This window comes from Pelobates fuscus, chromosome 2 (assembly GCF_036172605.1).
Source record: "Pelobates fuscus isolate aPelFus1 chromosome 2, aPelFus1.pri, whole genome shotgun sequence".
Taxonomy (NCBI): Eukaryota; Metazoa; Chordata; class Amphibia; order Anura; family Pelobatidae; genus Pelobates; species Pelobates fuscus.
The window spans coordinates 286,706,899-286,723,852 of NC_086318.1; the positions used below are offsets into that span (position 1 = coordinate 286,706,899).

At 41.9% G+C, this 16,954-nt stretch overlaps 48 pseudogenes; all 48 read left to right on the forward strand.

Annotated features, from left to right (window-relative positions):
- Positions 1–75: 75 nt before the first annotated feature.
- LOC134594384 (5S ribosomal RNA) lies at positions 76–194 on the forward strand (annotated as a pseudogene).
- Positions 195–328: 134 nt separating this feature from the next.
- Positions 329–447, forward strand: LOC134597205 (5S ribosomal RNA; annotated as a pseudogene).
- A 559-nt stretch (positions 448–1,006) lies between these two features.
- LOC134591531 (5S ribosomal RNA) lies at positions 1,007–1,125 on the forward strand (annotated as a pseudogene).
- Positions 1,126–1,502: 377 nt separating this feature from the next.
- LOC134588502 (5S ribosomal RNA) lies at positions 1,503–1,621 on the forward strand (annotated as a pseudogene).
- A 134-nt stretch (positions 1,622–1,755) lies between these two features.
- On the forward strand, positions 1,756–1,874 carry LOC134596106 (5S ribosomal RNA; annotated as a pseudogene).
- A 620-nt stretch (positions 1,875–2,494) lies between these two features.
- Positions 2,495–2,613, forward strand: LOC134598335 (5S ribosomal RNA; annotated as a pseudogene).
- Positions 2,614–2,747: 134 nt separating this feature from the next.
- LOC134598273 (5S ribosomal RNA) lies at positions 2,748–2,866 on the forward strand (annotated as a pseudogene).
- A 468-nt stretch (positions 2,867–3,334) lies between these two features.
- On the forward strand, positions 3,335–3,453 carry LOC134596107 (5S ribosomal RNA; annotated as a pseudogene).
- A 621-nt stretch (positions 3,454–4,074) lies between these two features.
- LOC134589042 (5S ribosomal RNA) lies at positions 4,075–4,192 on the forward strand (annotated as a pseudogene).
- A 134-nt stretch (positions 4,193–4,326) lies between these two features.
- Positions 4,327–4,445, forward strand: LOC134598275 (5S ribosomal RNA; annotated as a pseudogene).
- A 377-nt stretch (positions 4,446–4,822) lies between these two features.
- Positions 4,823–4,941, forward strand: LOC134596033 (5S ribosomal RNA; annotated as a pseudogene).
- A 134-nt stretch (positions 4,942–5,075) lies between these two features.
- Positions 5,076–5,194, forward strand: LOC134596482 (5S ribosomal RNA; annotated as a pseudogene).
- A 225-nt stretch (positions 5,195–5,419) lies between these two features.
- LOC134596018 (5S ribosomal RNA) lies at positions 5,420–5,538 on the forward strand (annotated as a pseudogene).
- A 134-nt stretch (positions 5,539–5,672) lies between these two features.
- Positions 5,673–5,791, forward strand: LOC134591542 (5S ribosomal RNA; annotated as a pseudogene).
- A 134-nt stretch (positions 5,792–5,925) lies between these two features.
- LOC134595628 (5S ribosomal RNA) lies at positions 5,926–6,044 on the forward strand (annotated as a pseudogene).
- A 138-nt stretch (positions 6,045–6,182) lies between these two features.
- LOC134595007 (5S ribosomal RNA) lies at positions 6,183–6,301 on the forward strand (annotated as a pseudogene).
- A 225-nt stretch (positions 6,302–6,526) lies between these two features.
- Positions 6,527–6,645, forward strand: LOC134595629 (5S ribosomal RNA; annotated as a pseudogene).
- A 377-nt stretch (positions 6,646–7,022) lies between these two features.
- On the forward strand, positions 7,023–7,140 carry LOC134589043 (5S ribosomal RNA; annotated as a pseudogene).
- Positions 7,141–7,274: 134 nt separating this feature from the next.
- Positions 7,275–7,393, forward strand: LOC134598276 (5S ribosomal RNA; annotated as a pseudogene).
- Positions 7,394–7,770: 377 nt separating this feature from the next.
- LOC134596045 (5S ribosomal RNA) lies at positions 7,771–7,889 on the forward strand (annotated as a pseudogene).
- A 134-nt stretch (positions 7,890–8,023) lies between these two features.
- Positions 8,024–8,142, forward strand: LOC134596484 (5S ribosomal RNA; annotated as a pseudogene).
- A 225-nt stretch (positions 8,143–8,367) lies between these two features.
- LOC134596019 (5S ribosomal RNA) lies at positions 8,368–8,486 on the forward strand (annotated as a pseudogene).
- A 134-nt stretch (positions 8,487–8,620) lies between these two features.
- LOC134591553 (5S ribosomal RNA) lies at positions 8,621–8,739 on the forward strand (annotated as a pseudogene).
- A 134-nt stretch (positions 8,740–8,873) lies between these two features.
- On the forward strand, positions 8,874–8,992 carry LOC134595630 (5S ribosomal RNA; annotated as a pseudogene).
- Positions 8,993–9,130: 138 nt separating this feature from the next.
- On the forward strand, positions 9,131–9,249 carry LOC134595008 (5S ribosomal RNA; annotated as a pseudogene).
- Positions 9,250–9,474: 225 nt separating this feature from the next.
- Positions 9,475–9,593, forward strand: LOC134595631 (5S ribosomal RNA; annotated as a pseudogene).
- Positions 9,594–9,727: 134 nt separating this feature from the next.
- Positions 9,728–9,846, forward strand: LOC134597339 (5S ribosomal RNA; annotated as a pseudogene).
- A 134-nt stretch (positions 9,847–9,980) lies between these two features.
- On the forward strand, positions 9,981–10,099 carry LOC134594574 (5S ribosomal RNA; annotated as a pseudogene).
- Positions 10,100–10,233: 134 nt separating this feature from the next.
- LOC134591565 (5S ribosomal RNA) lies at positions 10,234–10,352 on the forward strand (annotated as a pseudogene).
- Positions 10,353–10,578: 226 nt separating this feature from the next.
- Positions 10,579–10,697, forward strand: LOC134597985 (5S ribosomal RNA; annotated as a pseudogene).
- Positions 10,698–10,922: 225 nt separating this feature from the next.
- Positions 10,923–11,031, forward strand: LOC134589410 (5S ribosomal RNA; annotated as a pseudogene).
- Positions 11,032–11,165: 134 nt separating this feature from the next.
- Positions 11,166–11,284, forward strand: LOC134597916 (5S ribosomal RNA; annotated as a pseudogene).
- Positions 11,285–11,418: 134 nt separating this feature from the next.
- Positions 11,419–11,537, forward strand: LOC134594502 (5S ribosomal RNA; annotated as a pseudogene).
- A 134-nt stretch (positions 11,538–11,671) lies between these two features.
- LOC134597206 (5S ribosomal RNA) lies at positions 11,672–11,790 on the forward strand (annotated as a pseudogene).
- A 225-nt stretch (positions 11,791–12,015) lies between these two features.
- Positions 12,016–12,134, forward strand: LOC134589152 (5S ribosomal RNA; annotated as a pseudogene).
- A 134-nt stretch (positions 12,135–12,268) lies between these two features.
- On the forward strand, positions 12,269–12,387 carry LOC134595204 (5S ribosomal RNA; annotated as a pseudogene).
- Positions 12,388–12,521: 134 nt separating this feature from the next.
- On the forward strand, positions 12,522–12,640 carry LOC134594924 (5S ribosomal RNA; annotated as a pseudogene).
- Positions 12,641–12,865: 225 nt separating this feature from the next.
- Positions 12,866–12,984, forward strand: LOC134588868 (5S ribosomal RNA; annotated as a pseudogene).
- A 134-nt stretch (positions 12,985–13,118) lies between these two features.
- LOC134588936 (5S ribosomal RNA) lies at positions 13,119–13,237 on the forward strand (annotated as a pseudogene).
- Positions 13,238–13,371: 134 nt separating this feature from the next.
- LOC134588321 (5S ribosomal RNA) lies at positions 13,372–13,490 on the forward strand (annotated as a pseudogene).
- A 225-nt stretch (positions 13,491–13,715) lies between these two features.
- On the forward strand, positions 13,716–13,834 carry LOC134594287 (5S ribosomal RNA; annotated as a pseudogene).
- A 134-nt stretch (positions 13,835–13,968) lies between these two features.
- Positions 13,969–14,087, forward strand: LOC134595157 (5S ribosomal RNA; annotated as a pseudogene).
- Positions 14,088–14,221: 134 nt separating this feature from the next.
- LOC134587985 (5S ribosomal RNA) lies at positions 14,222–14,340 on the forward strand (annotated as a pseudogene).
- A 225-nt stretch (positions 14,341–14,565) lies between these two features.
- Positions 14,566–14,684, forward strand: LOC134597906 (5S ribosomal RNA; annotated as a pseudogene).
- A 134-nt stretch (positions 14,685–14,818) lies between these two features.
- LOC134594801 (5S ribosomal RNA) lies at positions 14,819–14,937 on the forward strand (annotated as a pseudogene).
- A 468-nt stretch (positions 14,938–15,405) lies between these two features.
- Positions 15,406–15,524, forward strand: LOC134597392 (5S ribosomal RNA; annotated as a pseudogene).
- Positions 15,525–15,992: 468 nt separating this feature from the next.
- On the forward strand, positions 15,993–16,111 carry LOC134596259 (5S ribosomal RNA; annotated as a pseudogene).
- Positions 16,112–16,245: 134 nt separating this feature from the next.
- Positions 16,246–16,364, forward strand: LOC134594694 (5S ribosomal RNA; annotated as a pseudogene).
- The last annotated feature ends 590 nt before the right edge of the window (positions 16,365–16,954 follow it).

The following is a 16,954-nucleotide window of genomic DNA, read 5'->3' on the forward strand; positions in this document are numbered from 1 at the left end:
GAAGCGTCTTGTCTTTTGTCGCAACCAGAGTTTGATATTCTACCAACATTAGCGAGATCGCATTCTCTTGATTTCGCTTACGGCCATACCAGTCTGAAAATGCCTGATCTCATCAGATCTCGGAAGCCATCCAGACTCGGGCCTGGTTAGTACTTGTATGGGAGACCAACTAGGAACCTCAGGTGCCGTAAGCTTTTGTTTATTTCTTTTTTGCATTATGATGTTATAATCAGACCACTTTTTTCCCTATCCAGAAGCGTCTTGTCTTTTGTCGCAACCAGAGTTTGATATTCTACCAACATTAGCGAGATCGCATTCTCTTAATTTTACTTACGGCCATACCAGTCTGAAAATGCCTGATCTCATCAGATCTCGGAAGCCATCCAGACTCGGGCCTGGTTAGTACTTGTATGGGAGACAAACTAGGAACCTCAGGTGCCGTAAGCTTTTGTTTATTTCTTTTTTGCATTATGATGTCATAATCAGACCACTTTTTTCCCTATGGGAGACCAACTAGGAACCTCAGGTGCCGTAAGCTTTTGTTTATTTCTTTTTTGCATTATGATGTCATAATCAGACCACTTTTTTCCCTATCCAGAAGCGTCTTGTCTTTTGTCGCAACCAGAGTTTGATATTCTACCAACATTAGCGAGATCGCATTCTCTTAATTTCACTTACGGCCATACCAATCTGAAAATGCCAGATCTCGGAAGCCATCCAGACTTGGGCCTGGTTAGTACTTGTATGGGAGACCAACTAGGAACCTCAGGTGCCGTAAGCTTTTGTTTATTTCTTTTTTGCATTATGATGTCATAATCAGACCACTTTTTTCCCTATGGGCGACCAACTAGGAACCTCAGGTGCCGTAAGCTTTTGTTTATTTCTTTTTTGCATTATGATGTTATAATCAAACCACTTTTTTCCCTATCCAGAAGCGTCTTGTCTTTTGTCGCAACCAGAGTTTGATATTCTACCAACATTAGCGAGATCGCATTCTCGTAATTTCACTTACGGCCATACCAGTCTGAAAATGCCTGATCTCGTCAGATCTCGGAAGCCATCCAGACTCGGGCCTGGTTAGTACTTGTATGGGAGACCAACTAGGAACCTCAGGTGCCGTAAGCTTTTGTTTATTTCTTTTTTGCATTATGATGTCATAATCAGACCACTTTTTTCCCTATCCAGAAGCGTCTTGTCTTTTGTCGCAACCAGAGTTTGATATTCTACCAACATTAGCGAGATCGCATTCTCTTAATTTCACTTACGGCCATACCAGTCTGAAAATGCCAGATCTCGGAAGCCATCCAGACTCGGGCCTGGTTGGTACTTGTATGGGAGACCAACTAGGAACCTCAGGTGCCGTAAGCTTTTGTTTATTTCTTTTTTGCATTATGATGTCATAATCAGACCACTTTTTTCCCTATCCAGAAGCGTCTTGTCTTTTGTCGCAACCAGAATTTGATATTCTACCAACATTAGCGAGATCGCATTCTCTTAATTTCCTTTACGGCCATACCAGTCTGAAAATGCCTGATCTCGTCAGATCTCGGAAGCCATATATACACGGGCCTGGTTAGTACTTGTATGGGAGACCAACTAGGAACCTCAGGTGCCGTAACCTTTTGTTTATTTCTTTTTTGCATTATGATGTCATAATCAGACCTCTTTTTTCCCTATCCAGAAGCGTCTTGTCTTTTGTCGCAACCAGAGTTTGATATTCTACCAACATTAGCGAGATCGCATTCTCTTAATTTCACTTGCGGCCATACCAGTCTGAAAATGCCTGATCTTGTCAGATCTCGGAAGCTATCCAGACTCGGGCCTGGTTAGTACTTGTATGGGAGACCAACTAGGAACCTCAGGTGCCGTAAGCTTTTGTTTATTTATTTTTTGCATTATGATGTCATAATCAGACCACTTTTTTCCCTATCCAGAAGCGTCTTGTCTTTTGTCGCAACCAGAGTTTGATATTCTACCAACATTAGCGAGATAGCATTCTCTTAATTTCACTTACGGCCATACCAGTCTGAAAATGCCAGATCTCGGAAGCCATCCAGACTCGGGCCTGGTTAGTACTTGTATGGGAGACCAACTAGGAACCTCAGGTGCCGTAAGCTTTTGTTTATTTATTTTTTGCATTATGATGTCATAATCAGACCACTTTTTTCCCTATCCAGAAGCGTCTTGTCTTTTGTCGCAACCAGAGTTTGATATTCTACCAACATTAGCGAGATAACATTCTCTTAATTTCACTTACGGCCATACCAGTCTGAAAATGCCAGATCTCGGAAGCCATCCAGACTCGGGCCTGGTTAGTACTTGTATGGGAGACCAACTAGGAACCTCAGGTGCCGTAAGCTTTTGTTTATTTCTTTTTTGCATTATGATGTCATAATCAGACCACTTTTTTCCCTATCCAGAAGCGTCTTGTCTTTTGTCGCAACCAGAGTTTGATATTCTACCAACATTAGCGAGATCGCATTCTCTTAATTTCCCTTACGGCCATACCAGTCTGAAAATGCCTGATCTCATCAGATCTCGGAAACCATCCAGACTCGGGCCTGGTTAGTACTTGTATGGGAGACCAACTATGAACCTCAGGAGCCGTTAGCTTTTGTTTATTTCTTTTTTGCATTATGATGTCATAATCAGACCTCTTTATTCCCTATCCAGAAGCGTCTTGTCTTTTGTCGCAACCAGAGTTTGATATTCTACCAACATTAGCGAGATCGCATTCTCTTAAATTCACTTACGGCCATACCAGTCAGAAAATGCCTGATCTTGTCAGATCTCGGAAGCCATCCAGACTCGGGCCTGGTTAGTACTTGTATGGGAGACCAACTAGGAACCTCAGGTGCCGTAAGCTTTTGTTTATTTCTTTTTTGCATTATGATGTCATAATCAGACCACTTTTTTCCCTATCCAGAAGCGTCTTGTCTTTTGTCGCAACCAGAGTTTGATATTCTACCAACATTAGCGAGATCGCATTCTCTTAATTTCACTTACGGCCATACCAGTCTGAAAATGCCAGATCTCGGAAGCCATCCAGACTCGGGCCTGGTTAGTACTTGTATGGGAGACCAACTAGGAACCTCAGGTGCCGTAAGCTTTTGTTTATTTCTTTTTTGCATTATGATGTCATAATCAGACCACTTTTTTCCCTATGGGAGACCAAATAGGAACCTCAGGTGCTGTAAGCTTTTGTTTATTTCTTTTTTGCATTATGATGTCATAATCAGACCACTTTTTTCCCTATCCAGAAGCGTCTTGTCTTTTGTCGCAACCAGAGTTTGATATTCTACCAACATTAGCGAGATCGCATTCTCTTAATTTCACTTGCGGCCATACCAGTCTGAAAATGCCTGATCTTGTCAGATCTCGGAAGCTATCCAGACTCGGGCCTGGTTAGTACTTGTATGGGAGACCAACTAGGAACCTCAGGTGCCGTAAGCTTTTGTTTATTTATTTTTTGCATTATGATGTCATAATCAGACCACTTTTTTTCCCTATCCAGAAGCGTCTTGTCTTTTGTCGCAACCAGAGTTTGATATTCTACCAACATTAGCGAGATAGCATTCTCTTAATTTCACTTACGGCCATACCAGTCTGAAAATGCCAGATCTCGGAAGCCATCCAGACTCGGGCCTGGTTAGTACTTGTATGGGAGACCAACTAGGAACCTCAGGTGCCGTAAGCTTTTGTTTATTTATTTTTTGCATTATGATGTCATAATCAGACCACTTTTTTCCCTATCCAGAAGCGTCTTGTCTTTTGTCGCAACCAGAGTTTGATATTCTACCAACATTAGCGAGATAGCATTCTCTTAATTTCACTTACGGCCATACCAGTCTGAAAATGCCAGATCTCGGAAGCCATCCAGACTCGGGCCTGGTTAGTACTTGTATGGGAGACCAACTAGGAACCTCAGGTGCCGTAAGCTTTTGTTTATTTCTTTTTTGCATTATGATGTCATAATCAGACCACTTTTTTCCCTATCCAGAAGCGTCTTGTCTTTTGTCGCAACCAGAGTTTGATATTCTACCAACATTAGCGAGATCGCATTCTCTTAATTTCCCTTACGGCCATACCAGTCTGAAAATGCCTGATCTCATCAGATCTCGGAAACCATCCAGACTAGGCCTGGTTAGTACTTGTATGGGAGACCAACTATGAACCTCAGGAGCCGTTAGCTTTTGTTTATTTCTTTTTTGCATTATGATGTCATAATCAGACCTCTTTATTCCCTATCCAGAAGCGTCTTGTCTTTTGTCGCAACCAGAGTTTGATATTCTACCAACATTAGCGAGATCGCATTCTCTTAAATTCACTTACGGCCATACCAGTCAGAAAATGCCTGATCTTGTCAGATCTCGGAAGCCATCCAGACTCGGGCCTGGTTAGTACTTGTATGGGAGACCAACTAGGAACCTCAGGTGCCGTAAGCTTTTGTTTATTTCTTTTTTGCATTATGATGTCATAATCAGACCACTTTTTTCCCTATCCAGAAGCGTCTTGTCTTTTGTCGCAACCAGAGTTTGATATTCTACCAACATTAGCGAGATCGCATTCTCTTAATTTCACTTACGGCCATACCAGTCTGAAAATGCCAGATCTCGGAAGCCATCCAGACTCGGGCCTGGTTAGTACTTGTATGGGAGACCAACTAGGAACCTCAGGTGCCGTAAGCTTTTGTTTATTTCTTTTTTGCATTATGATGTCATAATCAGACCACTTTTTTCCCTATCCAGAAGCGTCTTGTCTTTTGTCGCAACCAGAGTTTGATATTCTACCAACATTAGCGAGATCGCATTCTCTTAATTTCACTTACGGCCATACCAGTCTGAAAATGCCTGATCTCATCAGATCTCGGAAGCCATCCAGACTCGGGCCTGGTTAGTACTTGTATGGGAGACCAACTAGGAACCTCAGGTGCCGTAAGCTTTTGTTTATTTCTTTTTTGCATTATGATGTCATAATCAGACCACTTTTTTCCCTATCCAGAAGCGTCTTGTCTTTTGTCGCAACCAGAGTTTGATATTCTACCAACATTAGCGAGATCGCATTCTCTTAATTTCATTTACGGCCATACCAGTCTGAAAATGCCTGATCTCGTCAGATCTCGGAAGCCATCCAGACTTGGGCTTGGTAAGTACTTGTATGGGAGACCAACTAGGAACCTCAGGTGCCGTAAGCTTTTGTTTATTTCTTGTTTGCATTATGATGTCATAATCAGACCACTATTTTCCCTATGGGAGACCAACTAGGAACCTCAGGTGCCGTAAGCTTTTGTTTATTTCTTTTTTGCATTATGATGTCATAATCAGACCACTTTTTTCCCTATCCAGAAGCGTCTTGTCTTTTGTCGCAACCAGAGTTTGATATTCTACCAACATTAGCGAGATCGCATTCTCTTAATTTCCCTTACGGCCATACCAGTCTGAAAATGCCTGATCTCGTCAGATCTCGGAAGCCATCCAGACTCGGGCCTGGTTAGTACTTGTATGGGAGACCAACAAGGAACCTCAGGTGCCGTAAGCTTTTGTTTATTTCTTTTTTGCATTATGATGTCATAATCAGACCACTTTTTTCCCTATCCAGAAGCGTCTTGTCTTTTGTCGCAACCAGAGTTTGATATTCTACCAACATTAGCGAGATCGCATTCTCCTAATTTCACTTACGGCCATACCAGTCTGAAAATGCCTGATCTCGTCAGATCTCGGAAGCCATCCAGACTCGGGCCTGGTTAGTACTTGTATGGGAGACCAACTAGGAACCTCAGGTGCCGTAAGCTTTTGTTTATTTCTTTTTTGCATTATGATGTCATAATCAGACCACTTTTTTCCCTATTTAGAAGCGTCTTGTCTTTTGTCACAACCAGAGTTTGATAATCTACCAACATTAGCGAGATCGCATTCTCTTAATTTCACTTACGGCCATACCAGTCTGAAAATGCCTGATCTCGTCAGATCTCGGAAACCATCCAGACTCGGGTCTGGTTAGTACTTGTATGGGAGACCAACTAGGAACCTCAGGTGCCGTAAGCTTTTGTTTATTTCTTTCTTTTTTGCATTATGATGTCATAATCAGACCACTTTTTTCCCTATCCAGAAGCATCTTGTCTTTTGTCGCAACCAGAGTTTGATATTCTACCAACATTAACGAGATCGCATTCTCTTAATTTCATTTACGGCCATACCAGTCTGAAAATGCCTGATCTCGTCAGATCTCTGAAGCCATCCAGACTTGGGCCTGGTTAGTACTTGTATGGGAGACCAACTAGGAACCTCAGGTGCCGTAAGCTTTTGTTTATTTCTTTTTTGCATTATGATGTCATAATCAGACCACTTATTTCCCTATGGGAGACCAACTAGGAACCTCAGGTGCCGTAAGCTTTTGTTTATTTCTTTTTTGCATTATGATGTCATAATCAGACCACTTTTTTCCCTATCCAGAAGCGTCTTGTCTTTTGTCGCAACCAGAGTTTGATATTCTACCAACATTAGCGAGATCGCATTCTCTGAATTTCACTTACGGCCATACCAGTCTGAAAATGCCTGATCTCGTCAGATCTCGGAAACCATCCAGACTCGGGTCTGGTTAGTACTTGTATGGGAGACCAACTAGGAACCTCAGGTGCCGTAAGCTTTTGTTTATTTCTTTTTTGCATTATGATGTCATAATCAGACCACTTTTTTCCCTATCCAGAAGCGTCTTGTCTTTTGTCGCAACCAGAGTTTGATATTCTACCAACATTAGCGAGATAGCATTCTCTTAATTTCACTTACGGCCATACCAGTCTGAAAATGCCAGATCTCGGAAGCCATCCAGACTCGGGCCTGGTTAGTACTTGTATGGGAGACCAACTAGGAACCTCAGGTGCCGTAAGCTTTTGTTTATTTCTTTTTTGCATTATGATGTCATAATCAGACCACTTTTTTCCCTATCCAGAAGCGTCTTGTCTTTTGTCGCAACCAGAGTTTGATATTCTACCAACATTAGCGAGATCGCATTCTCTTAATTTCCCTTACGGCCATACCAGTCTGAAAATGCCTGATCTCATCAGATCTCGGAAACCATCCAGACTAGGCCTGGTTAGTACTTGTATGGGAGACCAACTATGAACCTCAGGAGCCGTTAGCTTTTGTTTATTTCTTTTTTGCATTATGATGTCATAATCAGACCTCTTTATTCCCTATCCAGAAGCGTCTTGTCTTTTGTCGCAACCAGAGTTTGATATTCTACCAACATTAGCGAGATCGCATTCTCTTAAATTCACTTACGGCCATACCAGTCAGAAAATGCCTGATCTTGTCAGATCTCGGAAGCCATCCAGACTCGGGCCTGGTTAGTACTTGTATGGGAGACCAACTAGGAACCTCAGGTGCCGTAAGCTTTTGTTTATTTCTTTTTTGCATTATGATGTCATAATCAGACCACTTTTTTCCCTATCCAGAAGCGTCTTGTCTTTTGTCGCAACCAGAGTTTGATATTCTACCAACATTAGCGAGATCGCATTCTCTTAATTTCACTTACGGCCATACCAGTCTGAAAATGCCAGATCTCGGAAGCCATCCAGACTCGGGCCTGGTTAGTACTTGTATGGGAGACCAACTAGGAACCTCAGGTGCCGTAAGCTTTTGTTTATTTCTTTTTTGCATTATGATGTCATAATCAGACCACTTTTTTCCCTATCCAGAAGCGTCTTGTCTTTTGTCGCAACCAGAGTTTGATATTCTACCAACATTAGCGAGATCGCATTCTCTTAATTTCACTTACGGCCATACCAGTCTGAAAATGCCTGATCTCATCAGATCTCGGAAGCCATCCAGACTCGGGCCTGGTTAGTACTTGTATGGGAGACCAACTAGGAACCTCAGGTGCCGTAAGCTTTTGTTTATTTCTTTTTTGCATTATGATGTCATAATCAGACCACTTTTTTCCCTATCCAGAAGCGTCTTGTCTTTTGTCGCAACCAGAGTTTGATATTCTACCAACATTAGCGAGATCGCATTCTCTTAATTTCATTTACGGCCATACCAGTCTGAAAATGCCTGATCTCGTCAGATCTCGGAAGCCATCCAGACTTGGGCTTGGTAAGTACTTGTATGGGAGACCAACTAGGAACCTCAGGTGCCGTAAGCTTTTGTTTATTTCTTGTTTGCATTATGATGTCATAATCAGACCACTATTTTCCCTATGGGAGACCAACTAGGAACCTCAGGTGCCGTAAGCTTTTGTTTATTTCTTTTTTGCATTATGATGTCATAATCAGACCACTTTTTTCCCTATCCAGAAGCGTCTTGTCTTTTGTCGCAACCAGAGTTTGATATTCTACCAACATTAGCGAGATCGCATTCTCTTAATTTCCCTTACGGCCATACCAGTCTGAAAATGCCTGATCTCGTCAGATCTCGGAAGCCATCCAGACTCGGGCCTGGTTAGTACTTGTATGGGAGACCAACAAGGAACCTCAGGTGCCGTAAGCTTTTGTTTATTTCTTTTTTGCATTATGATGTCATAATCAGACATATTTTTTCCCTATCCAGAAGCGTCTTGTCTTTTGTCGCAACCAGAGTTTGATATTCTACCAACATTAGCGAGATCGCATTCTCCTAATTTCACTTACGGCCATACCAGTCTGAAAATGCCTGATCTCGTCAGATCTCGGAAGCCATCCAGACTCGGGCCTGGTTAGTACTTGTATGGGAGACCAACTAGGAACCTCAGGTGCCGTAAGCTTTTGTTTATTTCTTTTTTGCATTATGATGTCATAATCAGACCACTTTTTTCCCTATTTAGAAGCGTCTTGTCTTTTGTCACAACCAGAGTTTGATAATCTACCAACATTAGCGAGATCGCATTCTCTTAATTTCACTTACGGCCATACCAGTCTGAAAATGCCTGATCTCGTCAGATCTCGGAAACCATCCAGACTCGGGTCTGGTTAGTACTTGTATGGGAGACCAACTAGGAACCTCAGGTGCCGTAAGCTTTTGTTTATTTCTTTCTTTTTTGCATTATGATGTCATAATCAGACCACTTTTTTCCCTATCCAGAAGCATCTTGTCTTTTGTCGCAACCAGAGTTTGATATTCTACCAACATTAACGAGATCGCATTCTCTTAATTTCATTTACGGCCATACCAGTCTGAAAATGCCTGATCTCGTCAGATCTCTGAAGCCATCCAGACTTGGGCCTGGTTAGTACTTGTATGGGAGACCAACTAGGAACCTCAGGTGCCGTAAGCTTTTGTTTATTTCTTTTTTGCATTATGATGTCATAATCAGACCACTTATTTCCCTATGGGAGACCAACTAGGAACCTCAGGTGCCGTAAGCTTTTGTTTATTTCTTTTTTGCATTATGATGTCATAATCAGACCACTTTTTTCCCTATCCAGAAGCGTCTTGTCTTTTGTCGCAACCAGAGTTTGATATTCTACCAACATTAGCGAGATCGCATTCTCTGAATTTCACTTACGGCCATACCAGTCTGAAAATGCCTGATCTCGTCAGATCTCGGAAACCATCCAGACTCGGGTCTGGTTAGTACTTGTATGGGAGACCAACTAGGAACCTCAGGTGCCGTAAGCTTTTGTTTATTTCTTTTTTGCATTATGATGTCATAATCAGACCACTTTTTTCCCTATCCAGAAGCGTCTTGTCTTTTGTCGCAACCAGAGTTTGATATTCTACCAACATTAGCGAGATCGCATTCTCTTAATTTCACTTAGGGTCATACCAGTCTGAAAATGCCTGATCTCGTCAGATCTCGGAAGCCATCCAGACTCGGGCCTGGTTAGTACTTATATGGGAGACCAACTAGGAACCTCAGGTGCCGTAAGCTTTTGTTTATTTCTTTTTTGCATTATGATGTCATAATCAGACCACTTTTTTCCCTATCCAGAAGCATCTTCTCTTTTGTCGCAACCAGAGTTTGATATTCTACCAACATTAACGAGATCGCATTCTCTTAATTTAGCTTACGGCCATACCAGTCTGAAAATGCCTGATCTCGTCAGATCTCGGAAGCCATCCAGACTTGGGCTTGGTTAGTACTTGTATGGGAGACCAACTAGGAACCTCAGGTACCGTAAGCTTTTGTTTATTTATTTTTTGCATTATGATGTTATAATCAAACCACTTTTTTCCCTATCCAGAAGCGTCTTGTCTTTTGTCGCAACCAGAGTTTGATATTCTACCAACATTAGCGAGATTGCATTCTCGTAATTTCACTTACGGCCATACCAGTCTGAAAATGCCTGATCTCGTCAGATCTCGGAAGCCATCCAGACTCGGGCCTGGTTAGTACTTGTATGGGAGACCAACTAGGAACCTCAGGTGCCGTAAGCTTTTGTTTATTTCTTTTTTGCATTATGATGTCATAATCAGACCACTTTTTTTCCCTATGGGAGACCAACTAGGAACCTCAGGTGCCGTAAGCTTTTGTTTATTTCTTTTTTGCATTATGATGTCATAATCAGACCACTTTTTTCCCTATCCAGAAGCGTCTTGTCTTTTGTCGCAACCAGAGTTTGATATTCTACCAACATTAGCGAGATCGCATTCTCTTAATTTCACTTACGGACATACCAGTCTGAAAATGCCTGATCTCGTCAGATCTCAGAAGCCATCCAGACTCAGGCCTGGTTAGTACTTGTATGGGAGACCAACTAGGAACCTCAGGTGCCGTAAGCTTTTGTTTATTTCTTTTTTGCATTATGATGTCATAATCAGACCACTTTTTTCCCTATGGGAGACCAACTAGGAACCTCAGGTGCCGTAAGCTTTTGTTTATTTCTTTTTTGCATTATGATGTCATAATCAGACCACTTTTTTCCCTGTCCAGAAGCGTCTTGTCTTTTGTCGCAACCAGAGTTTGATATTCTACCAACATTAGCGAGATCGCATTCTTGTAATTTCACTTACGGCCATACCAGTCTGAAAATGCCAGATCTCGGAAGCCATCCAGACTTGGGCCTGGTTAGTACTTGTATGGGAGACCAACTAGGAACCTCAGGTGCCGTAAGCTTTTGTTTATTTCTTTTTTGCATTATGATGTCATAATCAGACCACTTTTTTCCCTATCCAGAAGCGTCTTGTCTTTTGTCGCAACCAGAGTTTGATATTCTACCAACATTAGCGAGATCGCATTCTCTTAATTTCACTTACGGCCATACCAGTCTGAAAATGCCTGATCTCGTCAGCTCTCGGAAGCCATCCAGACTCGGGCCTGGTTAGTACTTGTATGGGAGATCAACTAGGAACCTCAGGTGCCGTAAGCTTTTGTTTATTTCTTTTTTGCATTATGATGTCATAATCAGACCACTTTTTTCCCTATCCAGAAGCGTCTTGTCTTTTGTCGCAACCAGAGTTTGATATTCTACCAACATTAGCGAGATCGCATTCTCTTGATTTCGCTTACGGCCATACCAGTCTGAAAATGCCTGATCTCATCAGATCTCGGAAGCCATCCAGACTCGGGCCTGGTTAGTACTTGTATGGGAGACCAACTAGGAACCTCAGGTGCCGTAAGCTTTTGTTTATTTCTTTTTTGCATTATGATGTTATAATCAGACCACTTTTTTCCCTATCCAGAAGCGTCTTGTCTTTTGTCGCAACCAGAGTTTGATATTCTACCAACATTAGCGAGATCGCATTCTCTTAATTTTACTTACGGCCATACCAGTCTGAAAATGCCTGATCTCATCAGATCTCGGAAGCCATCCAGACTCGGGCCTGGTTAGTACTTGTATGGGAGACAAACTAGGAACCTCAGGTGCCGTAAGCTTTTGTTTATTTCTTTTTTGCATTATGATGTCATAATCAGACCACTTTTTTCCCTATGGGAGACCAAATAGGAACCTCAGGTGCTGTAAGCTTTTGTTTATTTCTTTTTTGCATTATGATGTCATAATCAGACCACTTTTTTCCCTATCCAGAAGCGTCTTGTCTTTTGTCGCAACCAGAGTTTGATATTCTACCAACATTAGCGAGATCGCATTCTTTTAATTTCCCTTAAGGTCATACCAGTCTGAAAATGCCTGATCTTGTCAGATCTCGGAAGCCATCCAGACTCGGGTCTGGTTAGTACTTGTATGGGAGACCAACTAGGAACCTCAGGTGCCGTAAGCTTTTGTTTATTTCTTTTTTGCATTATGATGTCATAATCAGACCACTTTTTTCCCTATCCAGAAGCGTCTTGTCTTTTGTCGCAACCAGAGTTTGATATTCTACCAACATTAGCGAGATCGCATTCTCTTAATTTCACTTACGGTCATACCAGTCTGAAAATGCCTGATCTCGTCAGATCTCGGAAGCCATCCAGACTCGGGCCTGGTTAGTACTTATATGGGAGACCAACTAGGAACCTCAGGTGCCGTAAGCTTTTGTTTATTTCTTTTTTGCATTATGATGTCATAATCAGACCACTTTTTTCCCTATCCAGAAGCATCTTCTCTTTTGTCGCAACCAGAGTTTGATATTCTACCAACATTAACGAGATCGCATTCTTTTAATTTCGCTTACGGCCATACCAGTCTGAAAATGCCTGATCTCGTCAGATCTCGGAAGCCATCCAGACTTGGGCTTGGTTAGTACTTGTATGGGAGACCAACTAGGAACCTCAGGTGCCGTAAACTTTTGTTTATTTCTTTTTTGCATTATGATGTCATAATCAGACCACTTTTTTCCCTATGGGAGACCAACTAGGAACCTCAGGTGCCGTAAGCTTTTGTTTATTTCTTTTTTGCATTATGATGTCATAATCAGACCACTTTTTTCCCTATCCAGAAGCGTCTTGTCTTTTGTCGCAACCAGAGTTTGATATTCTACCAACATTAGCGAGATCGCATTCTCTTAATTTCACTTATGGCCATACCAGTCTGAAAATGCCTGATCTCGTCAGATCTCGGAAGCCATCAAGACTCGGGCCTGGTTAGTACTTGTATGGGAGACAAACTAGGAACCTCAGGTGCCGTAAGCTTTTGTTTATTTCTTTTTTGCATTATGATGTCATAATCAGACCACTTTTTTCCCTATCCAGAAGCGTCTTGTCTTTTGTCGCAACCAGAGTTTGATATTCTACCAACATTAGCGAGATCGCATTCTCTTAATTTCACTTACAGCCATACCAGTCTGAAAATGCCTGATCTCGTCAGATCTCGGAAGCCATCCAGACTCGGGTCTGTTTAGTACTTGAATGGGAGACCAACTAGTAACCTCAGGTGCCGTAAGCTTTTGTTTATTTCTTTTTTGCATTATGATGTCATAATCAGACCACTTTTTTCCCTATCCAGAAGCGTCTTGTCTTTTGTCGCAACCAGAGTTTGATATTCTACCAACATTAACGAGATCGCATTCTCTTAATTTCACTTAAGGCCATACCAGTCTGAAAATGCCTGATCTCGTCAGATCTCGGAAGCCATCCAGACTCAGGCCTGGTTAGTACTTGTATGGGAGACCAACTAGGAACCTCAGGTGCCGTAAGCTTTTGTTTATTTCTTTTTTGCATTATGATGTCATAATCAGACCACTTTTTTCCCTATGGGAGACCAACTAGGAACCTCAGGTGCCGTAAGCTTTTGTTTATTTCTTTTTTGCATTATGATGTCATAATCAGACCACTTTTTTCCCTATCCAGAAGCATCTTGTCTTTTGTCGCAACCAGAGTTTGATATTCTACCAAAATTAGCGAGATCGCATTCTCTTAATTTCATTTACGGCCATACCAGTCTGAAAATGCCTGATCTTGTCAGATCTCGGAAGCCAACCAGACTCGGGCCTGGTTAGTACTTGTATGGGAGACCAACTAGGAACCTCAGGTGCCGTAAGCTTTTGTTTATTTCTTTTTTGCATTATGATGTCAAAATCAGACCACTTTTTTCCCTATCCATTAGCATCTTGTCTTTTGTCGCAACCAGAGTTTGATATTCTACCAACATTAACGAGATCGCATTCTCTTAATTTCACTTACGGCCATACCAGTCTGAAAATGCCTGATCTCGTCAGATCTCGAAAGCCATCCAGACTTGGGCCTGGTTAGTACTTGTATGGGAGACCAACTAGGAACCTCAGGTGCCGTAAGCTTTTGTTTATTTCTTTTTTGCATTATGATGTCATAATCAGACCACTTTTTTCCCTATCCAGAAGCGTCTTGTCTTTTGTCGCAACCAGAGTTTGATATTCTACCAACATTAGCGAGATCGCATTCTCTTAATTTCACTTGCTGCCATACCAGTTTGAAAATGCCTGATCTCGTCAGATCTCGGAAGCCATCCAGACTCGGGCCTGGTTAGTACTTGTATGGGAGACCAACTAGGAACCTCAGGTGCCGTAAGCTTTTGTTTATTTCTTTTTTGCATTATGATGTCATAATCAGACCACTTTTTTCCCTATGGGAGACCAACTAGGAACCTCAGGTGCCGTACGCTTTTGTTTATTTATTTTTTGCATTATGATGTCATAATCAGACCACTTTTTTCCCTATCCAGAAGCGTCTTGTCTTTTGTCGCAACCAGAGTTTGATATTCTACCAACATTAACGAGATCGCATTCTCTTAATTTCACTTACGGCCATACCAGTCTGAAAATGCCTGATCTCGTCAGATCTCCGAAGCCATCCAGACTTGGGCCTGGTTAGTACTTGTATGGGAGACCAACTAGGACCCTCAGGTGCCGTAAGCTTTTGTTTATTTCTTTTTTGCATTATGATGTCATAATCAGACCACTTTTTTCCCTATCCAGAAGCGTCTTGTCTTTTGTCGCAACCAGAGTTTGATATTCTATCAACATTAGCGAGATCGCATTCTCTTAATTTCACTTACGGCCATACCAGTCTGAAAATGCCTGATCTCGTCAGATCTCGGAAACCATCCAGACTCGGGTCTGATTAGTACTTGTATGGGAGACCAACTAGGAACCTCAGGTGCCGTAAGCTTTTGTTTATTTCTTTTTTGCATTATGATGTCATAATCAGACCACTTTTTTCCCTATCCAGAAGCGTCTTGTCTTTTGTCGCAACCAGAGTTGATATTCTACCAACATTAGCGAGATCGCATTCTCTTAATTTCACTTACGGCTATACCAGTCTGAAAATGCCAGATCTCGGAAGCCATCCAGACTCGGGCCTGGTTAGTACTTGTATGGGAGACCAACTAGGAACCTCAGGTGCCGTAAGCTTTTGTTTATTTCTTTTTTGCATTATGATGTCATAATCAGACCACTTTTTTTCCCTATGGGAGACCAACTAGGAACCTCAGGTGCCGTAAGCTTTTGTTTATTTCTTTTTTGCATTATGATGTCATAATCAGACCACTTTTTTCCCTATCCAGAAGCGTCTTGTCTTTTGTCGCAACCAGAGTTTGATATTCTACCAACATTAGCGAGATCGCATTCTCTTAATTTCACTTACGGCCATACCAGTCTGAAAATGCCTGATCTCGTCAGATCTCAGAAGCCATCCAGACTCAGGTCTGGTTAGTACTTGTATGGGAGACCAACTAGGAACCTCAGGTGCCGTAAGCTTTTGTTTATTTCTTTTTTGCATTATGATGTCATAATCAGACCACTTTTTTCCCTATGGGAGACCAACTAGGAACCTCAGGTGCCGTAAGCTTTTGTTTATTTCTTTTTTGCATTATGATGTCATAATCAGACCACTTTTTTCCCTGTACAGAAGCGTCTTGTCTTTTGTCGCAACCAGAGTTTCATATTCTACCAACATTAGCGAGATCGCATTCTCGTAATTTCCCTTACGGCCATACCAGTCTGAAAATGCCAGATCTCGGAAGCCATCCAGACTCGGGCCTGGTTAGTACTTGTATGGGAGACCAACTAGGAACCTCAGGTGCCGTAAGCTTTTGTTTATTTCTTTTTTGCATTATGATGTCATAATCAGACCACTTTTTTCCCTATCCAGAAGCGTTTTGTCTTTTGTCGCAACCAGAGTTTGATATTCTACCAACATTAGCGAGATCGCATTCTCTTAATTTCACTTACGGCCATACCAGTCTGAAAATGCCTGATCTCGTCAGCTCTCGGAAGCCATCCAGACTCGGGCCTGGTTAGTACTTGTATGGGAGACCAACTAGGAACCTCAGGTGCCGTAAGCTTTTGTTTATTTCTTTTTTGCATTATGATGTCATAATCAGACCACTTTTTTCCCTATCCAGAAGCGTCTTGTCTTTTGTCGCAACCAGAGTTTGATATTCTACCAACATTAGCGAGATCGCATTCTCTTGATTTCGCTTACGGCCATACCAGTCTGAAAATGCCTGATCTCATCAGATCTCGGAAGCCATCCAGACTCGGGCCTGGTTAGTACTTGTATGGGACGCCAACTAGGAACCTCAGGTGCCGTAAGCTTTTGTTTATTTCTTTTTTGCATTATGATGTCATAATCAGACCACTTTTTTCCCTATCCAGAAGCATCTTGTCTTTTGTCGCAACCAGAGTTTGATATTCTACCCACATTAGCGAGATCGCATTCTCTTAATTTCATTTAAGGTCATACCAGTCTGAAAATGCCTGATCTTGTCAGATCTCGGAAGCCATCCAGACTCGGGTCTGGTTAGTACTTGTATGCGAGACCAACTAAGAACCTCAGGTGCCGTAAGCTTTTATTTATTTCTTTTTTGCATTATGATGTCATAATCAGACCACTTTTTTCCCTATCCAGAAGCGTCTTGTCTTTTGTCGCAACCAGAGTTTGATATTCTACCAACATTAGCGAGATCGCATTCTCGTAATTTCCCTTACGGCCATACCAGTCTGAAAATGCCAGATCTCGGAAGCCATCCAGACTCGGGCCTGGTTAGTACTTATATGGGAGACCAACTAGGAACCTCAGGTGCCGTAAGCTTTTGTTTATTTCTTTTTTGCATTATGATGTCATAATCAGACCACTTTTTTCCCTATCCAGAAGCATCTTCTCTTTTGTCGCAACCAGAGTTTGA